The following is a 19609-nucleotide window of genomic DNA, read 5'->3' as shown; positions in this document are numbered from 1 at the left end:
GGCAAGGTTTGGGGTGGTCCCAATGCTACGCTGGGTCCCCCAGACACTGTTGAGGTGTCACAACGTGTTGCTGTTCTCTGGAAGGGATGGTAAGGCATGGTGCACCCCAATGGGAAATAATTCCAGACAGTCATGGTCTGCAGTTAACTTGGAGGATTTCATGTGCAAAACAATACAGATGAGGCATAAGGCTGGCTTCTCCAGTCTCCTCCCTGGCAGAAGAAGGGGTTGATGCTGAGGAGAGGAACGGCAAGCTAGCTGTCTCCCCTCTCAGAAGGCTGGTACCATGGCCTAAGGCTGGAGGCCTACGGTCTGTAGCTTAGTAGTCCAGGTGGCTCCTTGGTCACAGGGATGGTGACCTATGGTCTGTAGCTTAGCGTCCCAATCTCAGCATCATCTTCTGGTCACTCAGGCAGACTGGAATGAGTCTTCCCCTCCAAGCACTGATCCCTAACTGCAGAACACTAGGGGCTCTGACTTATCACCCTATATACCTTCTAGTGGGAGGGGTGGAGTGGAGAAACTCAGCACAAACAATTACAAAGTTACCACTCCCGTCTGCCATAGACTTACATTAGAGCGTCAATGATACTCAGTGGCAATGACACAGCAATTTTTCAAGACAAAAAAAGGTTTTCAGACATAACAACAGAGCTAAACCAGACATTCAAAAGGTCAATCTGTCTAGTTTTGGTGGTAAACAAGTCTGGCTTTTCCTCTCCACAACATGCTCTTCTTAAAACTCTATGGCAGCAGTGGAAAATTACTAGCTTCTTATTCAAAGTCCCAAAAGTCTCTTAGTATTCATTAACCCTTTCCACAGAGCCTTGCTGTCACAAGTAATGGGGAGGGGAGAACATGAGATAACACTCAGAAGAAAATAGACCGGATTCTAGGCCTCAAAGCTAATGGAAAGGAATGGTGACCTCCTAGGAATCCGTAGACCTCTCCCTGACTCCTGCCAATATGAGTAGACCCTGAAGGTGGAAAAACTCATATACCGGAACCTAGGCCCTGGAGACCCTGGAAATCCCTAGGAGTGGCGTCAGGGAAAGAGACTACTGGTTCCTTCTCCGATATCACAACATACATATAAAATAAAATTACACAGTATTAAACAGTGCAAGTTAACCCTTTCAAGTGAAATAAAGTAAGGATTTTATAACTTTGTATAGGGGAAATAGGCAAGTGTCCACAAATGTCCAAACGTCAAAGTACACCTGCTCCAGGGCACTACAAGGGTAAAACCACATTGCGTGGATTTTCTGCAGCAGAATTCCTGTCTTGGAGTTTTACACAGCAGAATCTGCAACTAAATCTGCTGCGAAAATTTGTTTGAGATATCTCTCCAATTTCACCCTATGCATTGCAAATGGCGCAGTCCAGGTGGGAAATTCACAGCATAAATTTGCATGTTGCAGATTTCAAATTTACACCACAGTTTCACAGTTTCCATTTTTTTTTTTTGTAGCATGTGGAAGAGCACTTTATTGTTCCTTCAATACATTGCGGATTTTCCGCCTACAACTCCACTTATCGGCCACATGTTTGCATAATGTATACTAACTTTTGTCAGTATTAAACAATCCAATACCATACTGGACTGTTAGTTTTGTGCCTGTTACATAGTTTGAAAAAGAAACAGGTCCGTCAAGTTCAACCTTTCTGCATCAAGTTCAACCTTTCATATATTTGATATAGGGGCTGTTCCACTATCGATTATTAAATTTTTCTGTTACATTAGGCAAATCCTAAATATTGTTAAATTAGAATCATTAAAAAATGATCATGTGTCTAGTTCTTCTCAATCTGTAAGAGCTTCATGAGTTTGCTCATGAAGCACAGCTGGGTGAGCAGTTTTGACACAAGTGATCGTGTGCTGCAAGAGTCATTACTGACTCTGGGTTCAGGAGACAAATTTTAAGATTAATCAAGATAATTTGTTTAAAACGTTGGCATTAACTCTTCTTCTAACTTCTTGTAATGGATAGTGAGTTTCCAGTAGAAAGAAATGAGAAGATGTGGCCAAGATTTTGCTGTTACAAGCTTATTAGGGTGCCCCAATGTGCTTTTGATTTCCCATTCAAACCATAATGTCAGTCTCTGTCAACATCTCCTTTGGGGAAAACTTTCAGGGTAAATACCAAGAAGCTCTTGGCATATTCACTGGTTGTGTCCAATGGGCCCCATGCACTCAGCGTAAGAACCTTCTTCCATTTAGCATACTTTTTGTTACTACATAGGAAAGCGCAGAGGGATACAGTAAAATAATATATACCATGGGGGAGTCAATGGGTGGCATACATACCGTATATTTCAGCCTTCAGTTGGAGGTATGTGTTGTGAATACATCCAACTTATACCTCCTATTATAGATATGAATATAGAGTATTAGCAATGTACTAATTCACTTATTATTAAAAAAAAATCATGGTGTGCTATTCATGAAATTGTATTTTGCCTTTTATTGGACCACACTGAAGTCAGGGGTATGTTATAAAATATTTTAATATATAATTTGCTAATATATTTTTAGTGTCTCCAAAGGTAGGTTTTCAATTTAATGCTTAGCTTTGATTTTTAACCCCTCAGTCCAATTGCTTGTAACTTGGCATATACAAATACAGGTAACAGTCCCTTTTAGACAAATCAGCCGCACCCTGTAAATGTACAACTACAACAGTGACTATTATCATGCAGATAATCTCCTCTGTATAATCTATGATTTTGAAGAAGTTATGCAATTGATTATCCAGGAAGCCTTGAGCTGTGCGCTACAAGACTTTGACCATTGACTGTTACCTTCTGACATAAACATGCCCTCTCAGAAGTTAAACAAGGAATATCTATGTCATTATATATCAGTAAAAATAAAACCTTCCCCTGCCTGACAACTATGGAAAATATCAAGCAAACTTTTTTATATATTATTTATGTCTTATATTCTTTAACCCTTGTTCACACAGTGATTTTTTTTTTAACAATAAGTGGGAGTAGGTGCTAAAAAGTGTTTTTATTACACCATTTACCTCTTCAGGACTTGGCTTTGGTTTAAAAAAAAAACATGAAGACCTGCACCAAACTGATTACTGTATGGGCAACAGTAGCTATATGGAACTTGTGTTGATTTAGCCAATTGCTTAAGGGAGCAATTTGTATATAATTCAAATAGAGATTCTAAAAATGAACTTTCCATTAAGTGAAGCTTCACATTGAGCTTATATCTATCTTTCTGGCATGCAGAAGGGATCACAGAACTCCAGGGATGTGAAAAAAGTAGTTGATGTATTCCTCTGTATCCATAAAAAAGCTATATTTCAGTTCCCTAGTGGAGCTTTTTTCATGCATGAAAAAAAGCTCCAGGTTGTAGCTGAAATGTTGCATTTTTATGAATACAGTGGAATGAATCTACTACTTTTTTCACATCCCTGGATTTCTGTGATCCCTTCCACATGCTATTTGTGACTATTTGACCAAGGCCTGGATTGCGTGCACTATACTGTACATGAAATACTTCAACCTATCTATCTATTCCCCTCTACATATAACAGAGCTCATGTAAATTTGTTAATCAAATCTGGTAGTGCTGCGTTTTCTTTGAAATTATATAAACTATACTCCAGGATCAGGAATTTAATAGCTGGCACACTATGAAAGTTTTCGTATTGGAGTAAGACTTTCACACCTGTGGCCTGGTGTTTTGGCAGGCAGATCCGGCACAAAATGCCAGGAATCCGTTAGACAAAAAAAACGTAGCATGCAGCTTTCTTGTCTGGCCGATTCTCAGCATATTTGCTGGTAGCAGCTGGATCTCTGCCAGACCCCATTATAGTCAATGGGGTCCAGCAAGAAGGTGGTAATATCTGGCAATGCCTACCGGAGTTCCCTGCCGCAAGTGTGACAGTAGCCTTACACAGGATTTATCTATCTATCTGTCTATCTATCTTTTAAACATTGTGGGGGATTAGCTCTCTTTCGGGGGTCATTCTCACAGATATCGTCGCCAGACACCAAGTTTAAGGTCCAAACACTGCTTTATTGCAGCACATCTGTGTAAACATAAACAATTATACAAAATAATAAACACTCGCCCGGATAGGCTCTAACTTATCATAACATATCCTTGACTCACGTAAAGCACCGTTCACACAAGGTCATAACATGTGGCTTTCCCAGCCCAATGTCCATGAGCCTCCTGGCTGTACAGAGCACCGTTCACACACGGTCTCGTCCAGTACCTTTATAGTGCAGTGTGGCCCAGTAGTCCTCCCGACTCTGGCCTCGTGACCCTTGCGCCCAGGCGTCACGGCATATCCCAATGTTCCAGCTAGCACCTAGCCCCGTGGCCCCTCAGTCAGCCCGACTGAGACCACTCGTACACAGCCTCCAGCAGGACTCTGTTTCACAAAGTCTCTCTCTCTGTGACTGACGGTCTGGGCTCTTATCCCAGACTGATTGTGGCACCTGGTGCTGCCTCAGACCTGATGACTGACGGGGAAGACATGGAAACTCCTGCTATGAATCTCCCCTAGCAGCCATGAGGCCCATCACTACCTCACATACCCCCCCTTTGTTCAAGCCCGTAGGGGTGAACACTAGCATCAAATCCAGATGCTCGTGAAGGGGCATTGACCTGGCCGACAGTCTTCCCCTTATTCTGCCAGACCCAGGACAACAGCGCTTGGTTTGTCACCCTCATGAGTTTATTACAGAGCCGATAAGACCAATGAGATTTTCTTGCCCATATCATGAGCCGGTACTCTCTTTTTAGATTTTCTGGCTCCTGCACGTTCCTCATGTCCTTTCTTGGACTGCTGCAACTCTGGACCGAACTGGTCCCAGTCATGGTCGTGTCCCGACCCTTTCTGCTTTGCCTTGCGGAGCTCCTTCAGCAGAGCAGGCTTATCCACACTCGCTTCTTTTATGTGCCTCCTATTCACTTCTTCCTTCTTTCCAGCAGTGGTTTATCCTGCTGTGGCAGCAGTTTCAGAGACCTCTGCTTCTTTAGTAGTTTTCTCCACTTCGGTAGCCGTTCCTTCAGTCACTGCAGCACCCGAGGACTTCACGTCCTCCCACACCTCGGCCTTAACTTCTTCAGCTTTGGTTTTCTTGGACCCGACATCATATACTTGTCCTCTTAAGTCTTTTTCCTCTTTCTCACCGAGGTAGGAGGTATCAGGGACACCGAGGTCTTCACTAGATTCATCGACTTCTGGCATTTTCTCCAGAGGCTCACTTAGGACACTGTTCTTCTTGCAGGAATAATTCAGGAGAGCCAACCAACAGTAGTAGACAGGATCTGCATACTGGTCATCCAACTCCTCATATTTCTTCCCCAGCAGGCTGTTGGCTACTTGGACTGCTTTGCAGGCGAGGGGATGTCTTTCAGGACCAGGTCCTGGCTACCCACTGCCGTGAGTCTCTTGGCCTCTGCATCCACATCAGCCCCATCCACGGGTTCAGCAGAAAGATCTTCCGTCTTCTCTGCCTCGGTCGGCACCACAGCGCCACCATCTCCAGATCCCTTCTTAATACGCTCTGGCTTAGACTTCTCCAACTGATAGACGTTCTTCCCGACGTCATCCTTTGAACTCACAAGATCCTCCTCTGCTCTGAGTTGCTTGTTCAGCCTTTCAAGCTCATCTCGCTCTTCTTGCACTTCTTCAAGGGCTCTAGCCAAGGAGAAGGCCTTGGTCTCTTTTTCCCGAGCAACCGCCTTCGCTTGGTCATGTTCTTCGGCATATCGGGCCAAGATTTCTCTTCAGCCCGGGGCCGGTCAAACTTTTTCTGTTTTTATTTCGTTTTTCGCACCAGTTTGTTGGAAGCTCCCCGCTCTTGGGCCTTCCAGGCCAACTGCTCCTCGCTGGGTTCTATGGCAGCAGATATAGGAGTATCACCATTCTTTTTTGGAGACCCTGTGGGGTTCCACCCAGAGTCCCTTCAAGCACTTTATCAGTGTCTACCACAGTTTTCTGTATTTCTTTGGCGCCTTTGCTCTTCACCTGGATATCAGGCCGTAGACCCTTCAGCCCACTCATTTCTTTCGGGGTCTCCTCCCTTGACCCCTCTGCAGCCTTCTTCGGTGACTCTGTGAAGACAGCTAGTCTTTTCTTTATCAGATCTAGGGACTGTATAGATAGGAAAGAATAATCTTCTTGCTTGCAGCTGTACCGACATGTCAGGTCATTTACCACAGCCTGGGTATGGGTCTCAGACATTAGACTGAAGTCTCCCCACTAAACTCTCGTCATGTCAGATACAACTGTCATCTGGTCGCACTCGCTACTAGTAACCACCTCAACTTCGCAAGACTTCGACCTGGCAGCTTCCCTCTCGGAGTTGCTAATGGTCACAGCGCATATGTCACTTATGCCGCTCGTGTCATTGTTAACGCTGACCTCTAGGGGCACTGACAAGTTAATCCCTACCTGGGACATTACTTTATTGATCATAGAACACAGTGGAGACTGCATATCCACCTCTGGTACTTGTGGTACACCCTCTAGGACTGCCACCCTTTCTTGCACGTTCACCAGAGTAGGATTGCTCCAATCTGTGCTTACAATATTTATCAACCCTTCTGCCTTTTTTATAACTTTTCCTCCAGGGGGGCGCTATTCCCCCGACCACATCCTGCAACGGAAAAGGCATGTCATCATCATCACCTATTTCACAAGACGTCACATTTTCATTTTGCATTTTATCAGCGCCATTGTTTCTAATGGTCACTTCATTTAAAAAGCTAGAAACCACCTCTGTAGGAGTTTCACCACTAGCTGCAGAAGTGTTTCCCCACTTCACCTCATGTACGAGCACCTTAACATCAAGTTCACATCTTTTGCAAAAGTCCACATTGTCATTATGCCGTTCAAGTAACTTGACACTTTCACTTTGCATCTTATCTGCACCCTTGTTCTCAATGTGCAGCTCCTTCAGATTATCATTTAAAGGACCAGGTACAGGTTCTGCAGGAGTTTTGTCACTCTCTGCAGAAGTGTCTCCTTTACCCCACAGCAACAAAATAATATCACGGCCCAATAATACATCATGTATATGTGAAACTGCATCACGAAGTTCACAAGTCCCAGTTCTCACTGGAGAATCCCCCTTAGTGAGAACCACATGATAGTCCGTATTATCCACATAATTGTCCTGAACATTTAACATTTTATCAGTCTCTCGGGCGGCTATCAAGTTACCTCATGCCCGGGCTAGCATGGGATCTCTGACTTTCACCACCCCAAATCTAGCTTTGATCACAGGCATTTTGGGCGACCCAGAGACCTTCTCCCCTGCAGGTTCCTGCGAGGGAGTAATTGCAACAGGCTTACCTGCCTGTTCAGACACTGCGTTTTTCCCAATGTCATACACTTCTGAGACGGTTTCTCGCCTCAGTGATTTTTTTATCACTGACCCAGCCGGTTTCCACTGCGGCTGGCTCATGGTCACTGGAACTGCCACAAAACTATTAACAGGAACAGTCTTACCGCCTGACGTTGTGGATTCGGGAGACGACGATATTCCCAGGACATCTCTACCAAGATCACCAGCCTTCTCTTGGTTCCGGGTATCTCGAACACCGGCAGACTCCATACTGCACCCATTGCCACCGGAAACAGCATGGCCTGGAGTCTCGACTTTTCCTGGACGGTCACTCCAGCCGCACCCTTTCGGACTCTGTGCACAGTCACAGGTAATATAGGAACTCTGGAAAACCGCACTGCTCTCCATCTTGTCTTCCCGACAGTTGCCCATGGCAACGGCATACATCTTTGTCTCTGGAACTCCAACCTCAGAACTTGAAGCATTCTCTCTGTTCCATAGCTGCCAAAACAACGGAAAGTCTTTGCCCTGTGTAAATCCCTCCCTCAGGGTCTCACATATCAAGAGCTCCCATTGTACAGAGCCACAGTCCATTACAAAGGCCAGGGCCACCTTGGTATCTGTTTTTGGCCCCCTCTCCAGAAATTTCAAAACTTCGGGCCTGACCCGAGACACTTGTTGGCGGAAGTCTAGTGCAACCCATGCCGGGAGTCGCCCAATCACCATCTCGCAGGTACTCTCCCGTGGGCTCCCCCAAGCCGCAGCCATTTCCACCGGTCAGTCTCTCTCACTAGCTTCTGGCCCTTTAATTCCTGCACAGTTTGCACCACAGAAGAAAAAAAAGTCCAGATTAACACCAGCAGTTTTCCAGTAGCACCTGCTCTTTTCTGTCAGGTCGTTGCCGCTAGCAACCATGTTACTTTTTACTTTTCATCAGGGATCACCTTCACGCATCCGACACCAATTGTGGGCGATTAGCTCTCTTTCAGGGGTCATTCTCACAGATATCTTCGTCAGACAGCAAGTTAAAGGTCCAAACACTGCTTTATTGCGGCACATCCGTGTAAGCATAAACAGTTATACAAAATAATAAACACTCGCCCGGATGGGCTCTAACTAAACATAACATATCCCTGACTCACGTAAAGCACTGTTCACACATGGTCATAACATGCAGCTTTTCCCAGCCCAATATCCATCAGCCTCCTGGCTGTACAGAGCACCGTTTACACACGGTCTCAAGTCCAGTACCTTTATGGGGGAGTGTGGTCCAGTAGTCCTCCCGACTCCAGCCTTGTGACCCTTGCGCCCAGGCGTCACCCAATGTTCCGGCTAGCACCTAGCCCCGTGGCCCCTCAGGCAGCCCGGCTGAGACCACTCGTACAGAGCCTACAGCAGGACTCTGTTACACAAAGACTCTCTCTCTGACTGACAGTCTGGGCTGGGCTCTTATCCCAGACTGATTGTGGCACCTGGTGCTGCCTCAGACCTGATGACTGACAGGGAAGACATGGAAACTCCTGCCATGAATCTCCCCTAGCAGCCTTGAGGCCTGTCACTACCTCACAACATTTACAGATTTGAGAAGCTCAAAGTATAATACACAAAGCTTGTATATGGGCTTGGGGCCCAAAATGATCTAAGTGAACATGATGTAGACACCCTAATGACTTTTGATGAGCAGAAATGATATGTGTACTACAGCTTGTTCCCTGGATGCAATTTTAATTCCCCAGTTGCCTTCCAGAATTAAGATGCTATAGACAGTGGCTGTATTATCTTCCAAATAAGAGGACTGTTCTTCTTTGTAGTCTAACTTGTATTAATCCCTTAAGGCCCGGAGGATTTTTGTTTTGCGTTTTCGTTTTGCGCTCCCTGCCTTCCCAGAGCCATAACTTTTTCATTTTTCTGTTCACATAGCCATATGAGGGCTTGACTTCTGCAGAACAAGTTGTAGTTTCCAACGCCACTATTTAATATTGCATATGATGTAGTGGGAAGCAGGAAAAAATATTCCAAATGGGGTGAAATTGCAACAAAAAAAAAGGAATTCCACCACAGTTTTGCAGGGTTTTCATTTACGATGTTCGATGTGTGATAAAACTGACCGGTTACTTTTATTCTACAGGTCAGCACGAATCCGGTGATACTTTATATGTATAGTTTTTCTTGCGTTTTGATAGTGATGAACAGTTTGGTTTTTTTCTCGCCATATTTTGACCCCTATAACTTTTTTGTAGTTATTTGTATGGAGCTGTATGGGGGCTCTTTTTTTGCGGGGTGATCTGAACTTTTCATTAATACCATTCTGGCATGTGAATGACTTTTTGATCACTTTTTATTTATTTATGTAGAAAATGAAGTGACCATAAGCACTTCAGGGTGAGCATTATAACAGTAGGGGGCGATATAAATACTGGGGCACCTCAGGGTCAGCATTATAACAGTAGGGGGCAGTATAAATACTGGGGCACTGTAGGGGCATTTTAAATCCTGGGGACATTATAGTCATTCTTATTACTACTGGGGGCTCTATAGGAGAGACTTATGGTTCCAACTTATTTCTAGTAAGAGTGCTATGGGGGCCTTATTACTACTGAGGGGTCTGTAGATAGCTTTATTACTACTGGGGGAACAATAGGGGGGCCTTATTTCTACTGGGGGCTCTGTGAAGGCATTATTAATACTGGAGGACTCTTCTTTTAATGGAGGCACTTTGGGGACCATTATGAATGTTGGGGGCACTGTAGGGGGCAGTATTACTAATGAGGACATTCTAGATATGAATTACAATTGGGGGGACTTTGAGGAGCACTATTACTATGGGGGGCTCTCATTTTTTTCAGGATAGTATTTGGGGATATTGCGGAGCACAGTGAGCAGCAGGATAACACTGTTGGGACTCCAGGTTGGGGCATGATGATAGAAAAATGAGGAACCTAAGATGTCTGTGTGTTACACTCTGCAGAGATGAGGCGGCTGAAAGAAGTTGTATGGACCAAATGGAGAAGATGATGACCGAGAAGATCTACAGAAGAGGAGACGTCACCTGGAGGCACTAGATAAGAGAGGTATGTGCTGCTGTATAGCTGTATAGCAAGTACTGTAAAATGTCTTCAGTGCTATTTTTTTTTTTTGGGGGGGGGAAGGGCTGATATGAGGCAATTGGGGCTGATGTAAGGCATGGGGGCTGATATGAGGGCTGATGAGAGGCATTTAGGGGGGCTGATGAGAGGCATTTGGGGGGCTAATGAGAGGCATGGGGCTTTTATCTGAGGTCTGAATGGGGATCATTCACATTGGGGTCTGATCTTAGGTCTTATTGGCGTCTTATTAACATTGGGGGGTTGTCAGTTGAAGGCTAATGAAAAAAAAAATCTGATTGTCCTCCTCTAAAACCTAGGCGCGTCTTATGGGCTGGTGTGTCTTATAGGACGAAAAATACGGTAAGTATGGGAAGAGAGGTAATTTTAAATGTATTAAAAAAATCACAAATAATTATAAGAAAGTAGTTTAGAGAGTTATAAAAACTTGCTGACCAAAACTTTATTTTCCTTTTGACAGTCATGTGAGTGCTTGTTTATCAGTGACCCGATTTGGAGGTATATATTAATCATTGATTTAATTTTATTAATTTGTTAGGGGTGGAAAGGGAAAAGCAAATCTACAGCTTTTTTACCGCATGCACTGAGCATTATAAATAACATTATGAGGCGGATTTATCAAAATCCGGTGGCAGCCACTGGCTTCATCCCCTCTCTCCCTTCACCATGACCCCTTTTCGGGAAAGTGGCGAGCTGGTGGAGAAACGGCACTTGCATGTCGTTTGCGACTTTTTCACACCACAAAGTGGTGTATTCAAATGATAAATGTGGTCCTATGACTTTTTATTTACAGGTCATTGCTGTTATAATAATAATGTCAATGATACCAATAATAAAGTAAAATAACGCCATTCAACACAGGTTTTGTGATGAAGACATGATTAACTGATCTTATATAATTTTTTGTTCCTGAATATGAAAATGATGCTGAAAATAAAATGCAGCCTTGTGCTAAAATAAAAAAAGGGTTTCCCATCAATCTGCACTCAATAACCCATAATGAGAAAATTAAAACAGAACTTTAGAAATTTTCCATACTTGTTGGGGACAATTTTGTCTGCTTTGTTGAGATGATGCCACCTGCTGTGCTGAATCCCATCAATCTACACTCAATACCCCATAATGAGAAAGTGAAAGCAGCATTTTAGAAATTTTTGAAAATGTATTAAAAAGGAGAATCTAACATTTTACATGGACATAAGTATTCAGACCCTTTGCTATGATGCTTGAAATTTAGTTCTAGGGGACTCACATTTCTTTTGATCATCAAGATGTTTCTACACCTTGACTGGAGTCCACCTTTGTTAAATTTAGCTGATTGGACATGATTTGAAAAGACACTTGTCTATATAAGCTTTAACAGCTGAAGATCAGAGAGACTGGCTGCACGTGAGGCTAAATGACAGTCTCTTGATTCTCAGTGTTGTTGTTTGGTAATGACCACACCTCTTGTCGGGTGCAGCTGGCGGTCATTACTGCTTCCCTATTTAGTTTGGTTTCACACTTCACACCATGTGATTGATATTCTCTGCTTGGATTTGGAGGAGTTGGTGTGTGGACCTTGCTTGTGTTCCTGCTCATTAGTGATAAGCGGCAGGGGTCATATTCGAATTCGCGATATTTCGAACATTCATTTTTTTTTAACTCGAAAATCGGCAAGGTAATGATCGCGTAATATGCGAATATTATGAGATTAATACAGGTGTGGGTCAAAAACGAATATATAGCACTATAGAATATATGTTCAGACCACGTGTATAGACCACGTTCAGGGTCTATACATACTGACAGGAGTCAGTGCCAAATCTAGGGGTTTCCTAGGAGGTGACCCTTCCCTTCTCCCTAGCCTTGAGGCCTAGTTCTTTGTCCTCTCCCTTCTGTTGTCTTTCTGATGTCCCTCCTCTCCCCATTATTCGTGACATTATCAACCGCCAAATAACCGCCATTTTGTTTGTATCAGTGCAGCAATGGATCCTATTCTTGCACTGGTCGAGCAACTACAGGGGTTGTCTCTGGGGGCAGCTGACCTCCGCACGACCGTCTCACAGATCCAGAGACCACAGGAACCAGGTCTGCCCTGAACCCAAGGTGGCTCTTCCGGACAGATTTTCTGGGGGAAGTGACAATTTTAGTCGGTTCAGGGAGTTGTGTAAATTATATTTAAAACTGAATCCACGCTCTTCTGGGGACGAGAGTCAAAGAGTGGGTATAATCATTTCTTTGCTAAAAGGTGACGCTCAGTCTTGGGCTTTTTCGTTGCCGACCGGATCACAGTCCCTCCGGTCAGTAGATGAATTTTTCAGAGCTCTAGGGCTTATCTATGATGACCCAGATCGGATCTCCCTGGCCGAGACCAAGTTCTGTGTCTTACGGCAGGGAGGGAGTTCTGCGGAGACCTATTGCTCTGAATTTAGGAGATGGGCTACGGATATAGAGTGGAATGATCCGGCTCTCCGTAGTCAATTCTGCCAAGGGCTATCCGAGGGCCTGAAGGACACATTGGCATTTCACGAATATCCCGAGTCATTGGAGGCGGCTATGTCCCTTGCTGTACGCATTGATAGACACTTGAGGGAGAGATCTAAGGTATCTCACACTCAGGATGTACCATCATATAAGGTGGCGGCCTCTTCCTACACTTTGGGTAAAGAAACACTTGAGCACATGTCTGGTGATGAGCCAATGCAGCTGGGGGGAGCTAGCCCTAGATCTGGTAATGAGAACTTTAGGCTTAAGATGAGACTCTGCTTTTTCTGTGTCCTCATCTCGCTCTTGGTGGTGTGGGTGGAGAATCTGAGAAATTACTTTTTTCTTTTGCCAGTAGTACCCGATTGTTCCTGCCTGCCAAGGTGGCGCTAGACTTAAAAACTGTGGGAATTAAAGTATTTATTGACAGTGGGGCAGGGGTTAACCTAGTTGATTGTCCGTTCGTATGCATTGGTTGACAACAAGTGCATTGGACAAAAATATTTCAGTGTTTACTATTGATTCCGCTCCTCTCACTCAAAAATGTTTATTACAAATGGTGCAGGACATTCGATTGCGGGGCTATTCACACATCCTTATGTGTTTTGCTGATCCACGGATCCGTGGATCCGCAAAACACGGACACACCGGCAATGTGCGTTCCGCATTTTGCGGACCGCACATCGTCGGCACTATAATAGAATATGCCTAATCTTGTCCGCAATTGCAGACAAGAATAGGACATGTTCTATTTTTTTCGGGAACGGAATTGCAGACCCGGAAGTGCGGATCTGCATTTCCGGATACGGGCTGCACATCGTGCGACCCCTCAGAAATGAATGGGTCTGCAATTCCGTTCCGCAAAATTCGGAAAAGAATTGCGGACGTGTGAATGGACGCTAATGGTGGGTGATTTTCATCAAGAATCTATTTCGTGTTTTGTGCTGGAGGGTCTGTGTGCTCTCTTTGTGCTAGGTTTTCCATGGTTAAGCAAACCTAATCCTACCATCGTTTGGCAAGCGAGACAGATTCTTGATTGGAGTGATTATGGCATAGACAACTGTCTTAGCACTTCGCTTTCTGTTGTAACCACTAAAGTTATTCCTTCATTTATTTCAGATTTTTGTGATGTATTCTATGAAAGTGGAGACCAGGAGTTATCTCCACATCGGGAATATGATTTCCCCATCAACCTTATTCCCGGAGCTAGGTTGCCCAAGTTTCGGTTGTATAATCTTTCTGGACCCGAAAGAGCAGCCATGCGAGAATATATCACCAAGAGTTTGGCTAAAGGTCATATTAGACCATCCAAATCCCCAGTGGATGCAGGGTTTTTGTTTGTTAAGAAAAGGACGGAACTCTTAGGCCATGTCTGGACTTCCGTGAGCTTAATCGCATTACTGTCCGTGTTTCTTATCCCCTTCCTTTGATCCTGGATTTGTTCAATCAGATTGTCGGTGCCAAGGTGTTCTCTAAGTTGGATTTGAGGGGGGCATATAATGTGGTAAGAATCAAGGAGGGGGATGGATGGAAGACGGCCTTTAATACCCCTGAAGGTCATTTTGAGAATTTGGTCATGCCTTTATGGTTTTCCAACATTTCATTAATGACATCTTTCATCATCTGGTGGGTAGGTTTGTTGTGGTGTATCTGGATGATATTCTAATTTATTCTCCAGACATGGAAACTCATCAGGATCATGTGAGACAAGTGTTATACATTCTAAGAGAGATTAAATTGTATGCTAAGATGGAGAAGTGTGTATTTGCAGTTCCGGTTGTGCAATTCCTGTGTTACCTACTCTCATCTTCGGGTTTTCCTATGGATCCGGAGAAAGTCCATGCTGTGTTGGACTGGGTCGACCCGAAAATCCGAAAGCGCTCATGCGATTTTTGGGGTTCACCAACTACTACCGTAAGTTTATCTTGAAATCCTCGACTGTTGTTAAACTATTACCAGATATGACTAAGAAAGGTGCGGATTTCTTAGTCTGGTCTGAGGAGGTATTAAATGCCTTTTCAGTGGTGAAGGAGTGTTTTGCTTCTGCTCCTATACTGGTGCAACCTGATGTGTCACAGCCATTCATTGTGGAAGTTGACGCATCCGAGGTAGGGGTTGGATCAGTCTTGTTGCAAGGTCCTTCACCTAGTAAATGGCGCCCATGTGCTTTCTTCTCTAAGGAGCTCTCGTCTGCTGAAAGAGATTATGACGTAGGCAATAGAGAATTGCTGGTCATTAAGTTGGCTTTTGAGGAATGGCGGCATTGGTTGGAAGGAGCAATGCATCCTATTATGGTAATTACTGATCACAAGAATCTGGCTTACCTGGAGTTGGCTAAATGTTTGAACCTAAGGCAGGCCAGATGTTTTTGTTTTTTTACCAGATTTAATTTCATTGTCACCTATCGCCCTGGGATTAAGAACGTCAAGGCGGATGCCTTGTCGCGTAGCTTTCCGGGGGGGATGGGGGGGGGGATTCGGAAGATCCTGATCCTATCTTGTCTGAAGGGGTAGTAATATCCCGATATCAAGGCAGAGGTGTTGGAACCCCAGGGAGATGCACCGGATTCTTGTCCTCCGGGAAAGTTGTTTGTTCCTTCTGAATTACGGCACAGGGCGTTAGAGGAACATCACTTTACAGTTCTTACAGGACAATCTGGGAGCAGATCCACGGTTGATCTCATCTCTCATAGATTCTGGTGGCTCGGGTTGCGTAAATGTGTGGAGGGCTATGTGTCAGCCTGTAATACTTGTGCGCGTGTTAAAGAGGACCTTTCATGGGTCCAAACATTGTAAACTAACTATTAGGATATGTAGTGCGGCACCCAGGGATCTCACTGCACTTACTATTATTCCTGGGCGCTGCTCTGTTTGCCCACTGTGGCCCCCGGTATATTCTCCCGCTCTATATGCTAATTGCTAGCATCGGAGTAATGGGGAGGAGACTGACCTTTTTCTCAATGGGCGTCTCCTTCTTCCTGGCTATGAGCTGTCCAATCGCAGCACAGATCGTCACAGCCAGGGAGAAGGTGAGTTTTTTTTTTTTCTCTCTCTGGTATTCGCTCTGATGTGGTGTCTGATAGGGGGACTCAGTTTGTTTCCAGATTTTGGAAGGCGTTCTGCTCTTGCTTGGGGGTATAATTGTCCTTCTCTTCGACCTTTCACCCTCAGTCAAATGGACAGACTGAGCGCACTAACCAGAATCTGGAGACTTATCTGAAATGTTTTGTCTCAGATAATCAGGAGGAGGGGTATCCTTTTTTCTTTGGCTGAGTTCGTCATAAATTACTGTATGCACCGTTTTTTGGGGCATATGGGTTCCATCCACTGTTTGGAACATTTTCTGGTACTGAGACTTCTGGTATACCTGAAGAGCAAATATTTTCCTCTTCTTTGTCATCTATTTGGCAGAAGATTCAAAATAATCTATAAAAAATGGGCAAGAAGTGAAAACTTATGGCTGACAAGAGACAAATGAGTGGTCCAGACCTGAGAGTGGGTGATTCTGTGTGGCTGTCCACAAGAAACATTAAGTTGAAAGTACCTTCTTGGAAGTTGGGCCCAAGATTTATTGGTCCATATAAGATCTCTACTATCAATAACCCGGTAGCCTTTCGTCTTGAACTTCCTCAGGCTTTGAAGATTCATAATGTGTTCCACAAATCATTGCTGAAGAGATATGTCGAACCTGCTGAAACATCCTCCCTGCCCCCCCCTCCTGTCACTGTAGTCGGTAATCTTGAATTTCAGATCGCCAGGATAGTGGACTCCCGAATTCTCCGTAGATCCCTCCAGTATCTCGTTCACTGGAAGAGTTACGGTCCAGAGGAGAGAATGTGGGTTCCAGCAGCCGACGTTAATGCCAGTCGCCTTGTGAAAACCTTTCACAGGGCTAATCCGGATAAGATCGTCCTGGGTGTCCGGAGGTCACCCATAGAGGGGGGGGGGGGGGGGGTACTGTCACGGTACCTTCTGCGACAGAGGTTAGAAGATCAGAGAGACTGACTGCACGTGAGGTTAACTGACAGTCTCTTGATTCTCAGTGTTGTTGTTTGGTAATGACCACACCTCTTGTCATGTGCAGCTGGCGTTCATTACTGCTATCCTATTTAGTTTGGTTTCACACTTCATACCATGCAGTTGAAATTCTCTGCTTGGATTTGGAGGAGTTGGTGTGTGGACCTTGCTTGTGCTCATGCTCATCCATTTTCTATAAGATAAGTTGTACTGCTCTTGTATTTGGTTGTTCCCTTGTGCTTGCTGTTACTAGGCCTCAGGGAGACGCTGGTTCGTTCACCTGGGAAGGAACCAGTAGTCTCATTCACTTTCACTACCTTTAGGGGATCTCAGGGCTCCTAGGGTTTAGGTTCCGGCATATGTTTTTTTCCCACCTTCAGTGTCTATACATACTGACAAGAGTCAGGTCCAGATCTAGGGGTTTCCTAGGAGGTGACCTTTCCCTTCTCCCTAGCCTTGAGGCGTAGTTCTTTGTCCTCTCCCTTCTGTTGTCTTTATGGTGTCCCTCCTCTTCCCATTATTCATTACAATCAGGCCATGAGGAGAAAAGAACTATCTGTAGAGCTCAGAGACAGGATTGTTTGGAGGCACAGATCTGGAGAAGAATATAAAAACATTTCTACTGCACTGAAAGTTCCCAAGAGCACAGTGGCCTCCATAATTCTTAAATGGAAGAAGTTTGGAACAACCAGGACTCTTCATAGAGGTTTCCACCCCACCAAACTAAGTAATCATAGGCCAAGGTACTTAGTAAGACATGTGACAAAGAACTCATTGGTCACTCTGGCTGAGCTTCAAAGATGGTAGAAACTTCCCGAAATGCAGCATTGCACTAATCTTGGCTTTATGGGGCAGAGTGGCCAAAAAGAAGCCTTTCATCAGGAATTTAAAGCCTGTCTGGAGTTTAAAAAAAAAAGCACATAAAGGACTCTCAGACTGCGAGAAACATGATTCCCTGGTCTGTTAAAACAAAGAATGAACTTTTTGGCCTCAATTCTATGTGTAATGTCTCAAAGAAACCAGGCACGGCTCATCACCCACCAAATACCATCCCTACAGTGAAGGATGGTGGTGGCAGCATCATGCTGTGGGGGTGTTTTTCTGCGGCTGGGACAGGGAGACTGGTCAAGGTTGAGGGAACTCTGAATGGGGCAATTCTTAATTTAAACTTGATCCAGAGTGTTCTGGACCTCTGACTGTGCCGGAGGTTTATGCTCTGATATGGCAATGACCCTAAGCACACAGCCAAGAAAACACAGGAATGGCTTAGGGACAACTCTTTGATTGTCCTAGAATGGCTCAGCCAGTGCCCTGACCTTACCCCAATTGAACATCTCTTGTAAGGAATCACTCTCTCTCAGGGTTCGGCAATGACAGTCTTCTCCTCAAACAGGGGGTTTTCAAGCTCAAACAGTGCTTTATTTGTCACACATCTCATTACACTTCCAAGTTTGGCGTCACTTGGCACAATAAAGTTGCAACTCCACCTCACAATGTGTTACATCAACACGAAACAACAAACACTTGCCTGGCTAGGCATTCATTATCAGTGGCGTACATAGAGAAGTTAGGGCCCCATAGCAAGGATCAAACCAGCCCCTTCCCCTCAGGACAGAAGGATTTCTGCCTAAACCCCTTTCAGTGACCCTTGGGCAACTTTTCCACTGCCTCATTTGCTAAAAGTTGTTCCTTTAGAGCAGGGCTGGCCAACCTGCGGCTCTCCAGCTGTTGTAAAACTACAATTCCCACCATGCCCTGCTGTAGGCTGATAGCTGTAGGCTGTCTGGGCATGCTGGGAGTTGTAGTTTTGCAACAGCTGGAGAGCCACAGGTTGGCCATCCCTGCTTTAGAGGGTAGAGTCCTGACCAAGTTTTCACCTCCAGTAGAGGAGGAGATTATCCCAACTAAAATTGGGCCCCCTCTTGCCCTGGGCCCCATAGCAGTAGCCTGGTCTGCCGCTATGGTAGTTACGCCTCTGCTCACTATACAGAGGTCTCCCTAACTCACCTATAGATCAGTGTTCACACTGCGGTATTCGGCTTCGGTCACACAGCCTCCTAGCTGTGACCAATGTAACCCACCAGTCCTCCTGGTGGAAGGAGCGAAATACCTTGGGGGAATATGGTCCAAAAGTCCTCCTGACTCTGAACGTGTGACACCTCTCGTCTTCAGGTGTCGCTGGGTCCCCCCAAACTCAGGCTTCCTCAGCCTTGTGGCCACCCAGCCCTCCTGGCTGGAAACACACAGAGCCTCTGCAGGCTTCCTTATCCTGGCGCCTAACTCCTCCTCTCACACTGAGGATTGCTTTATCCCCAAGTGATTATCGCACCTGGACTTCCCTCAGGTCAGGTGATCGTGGGGAAAACACAGCAAATCAATGCATAAATCTCCTCTAATAGCTATGAGCCTGTTACTGCCTCATATGTGAAAATGTTTGTCCATTGTCCCCATCCAACGTGACAGAGCTTTAGAGAATCTACAGCGAAGAATGTATGAAAATCCCCAAATCCAGGTGTACAAAACCTTGTGGCATCGTAACAAGAAAGCTGGAGGCTACCAAAGGTGGTTTAACTAAGTACCGAGCACAGGGTCTGAATACTGTCAATGCAATATATTAGTTATTCCTTTTCAATAAATTAGCAAAGATTTTGAACTTTCCCTTTGTTATTATGGAATATTGAATTTAGAATGATGGCAGAA

This window comes from Bufo bufo, chromosome 2 (assembly GCF_905171765.1).
Source record: "Bufo bufo chromosome 2, aBufBuf1.1, whole genome shotgun sequence".
NCBI lineage: Eukaryota > Metazoa > Chordata > Amphibia > Anura > Bufonidae > Bufo > Bufo bufo.
The sequence above is the reverse complement of the archived record's forward strand: the minus strand, read 5'-3'. Positions refer to the sequence as shown.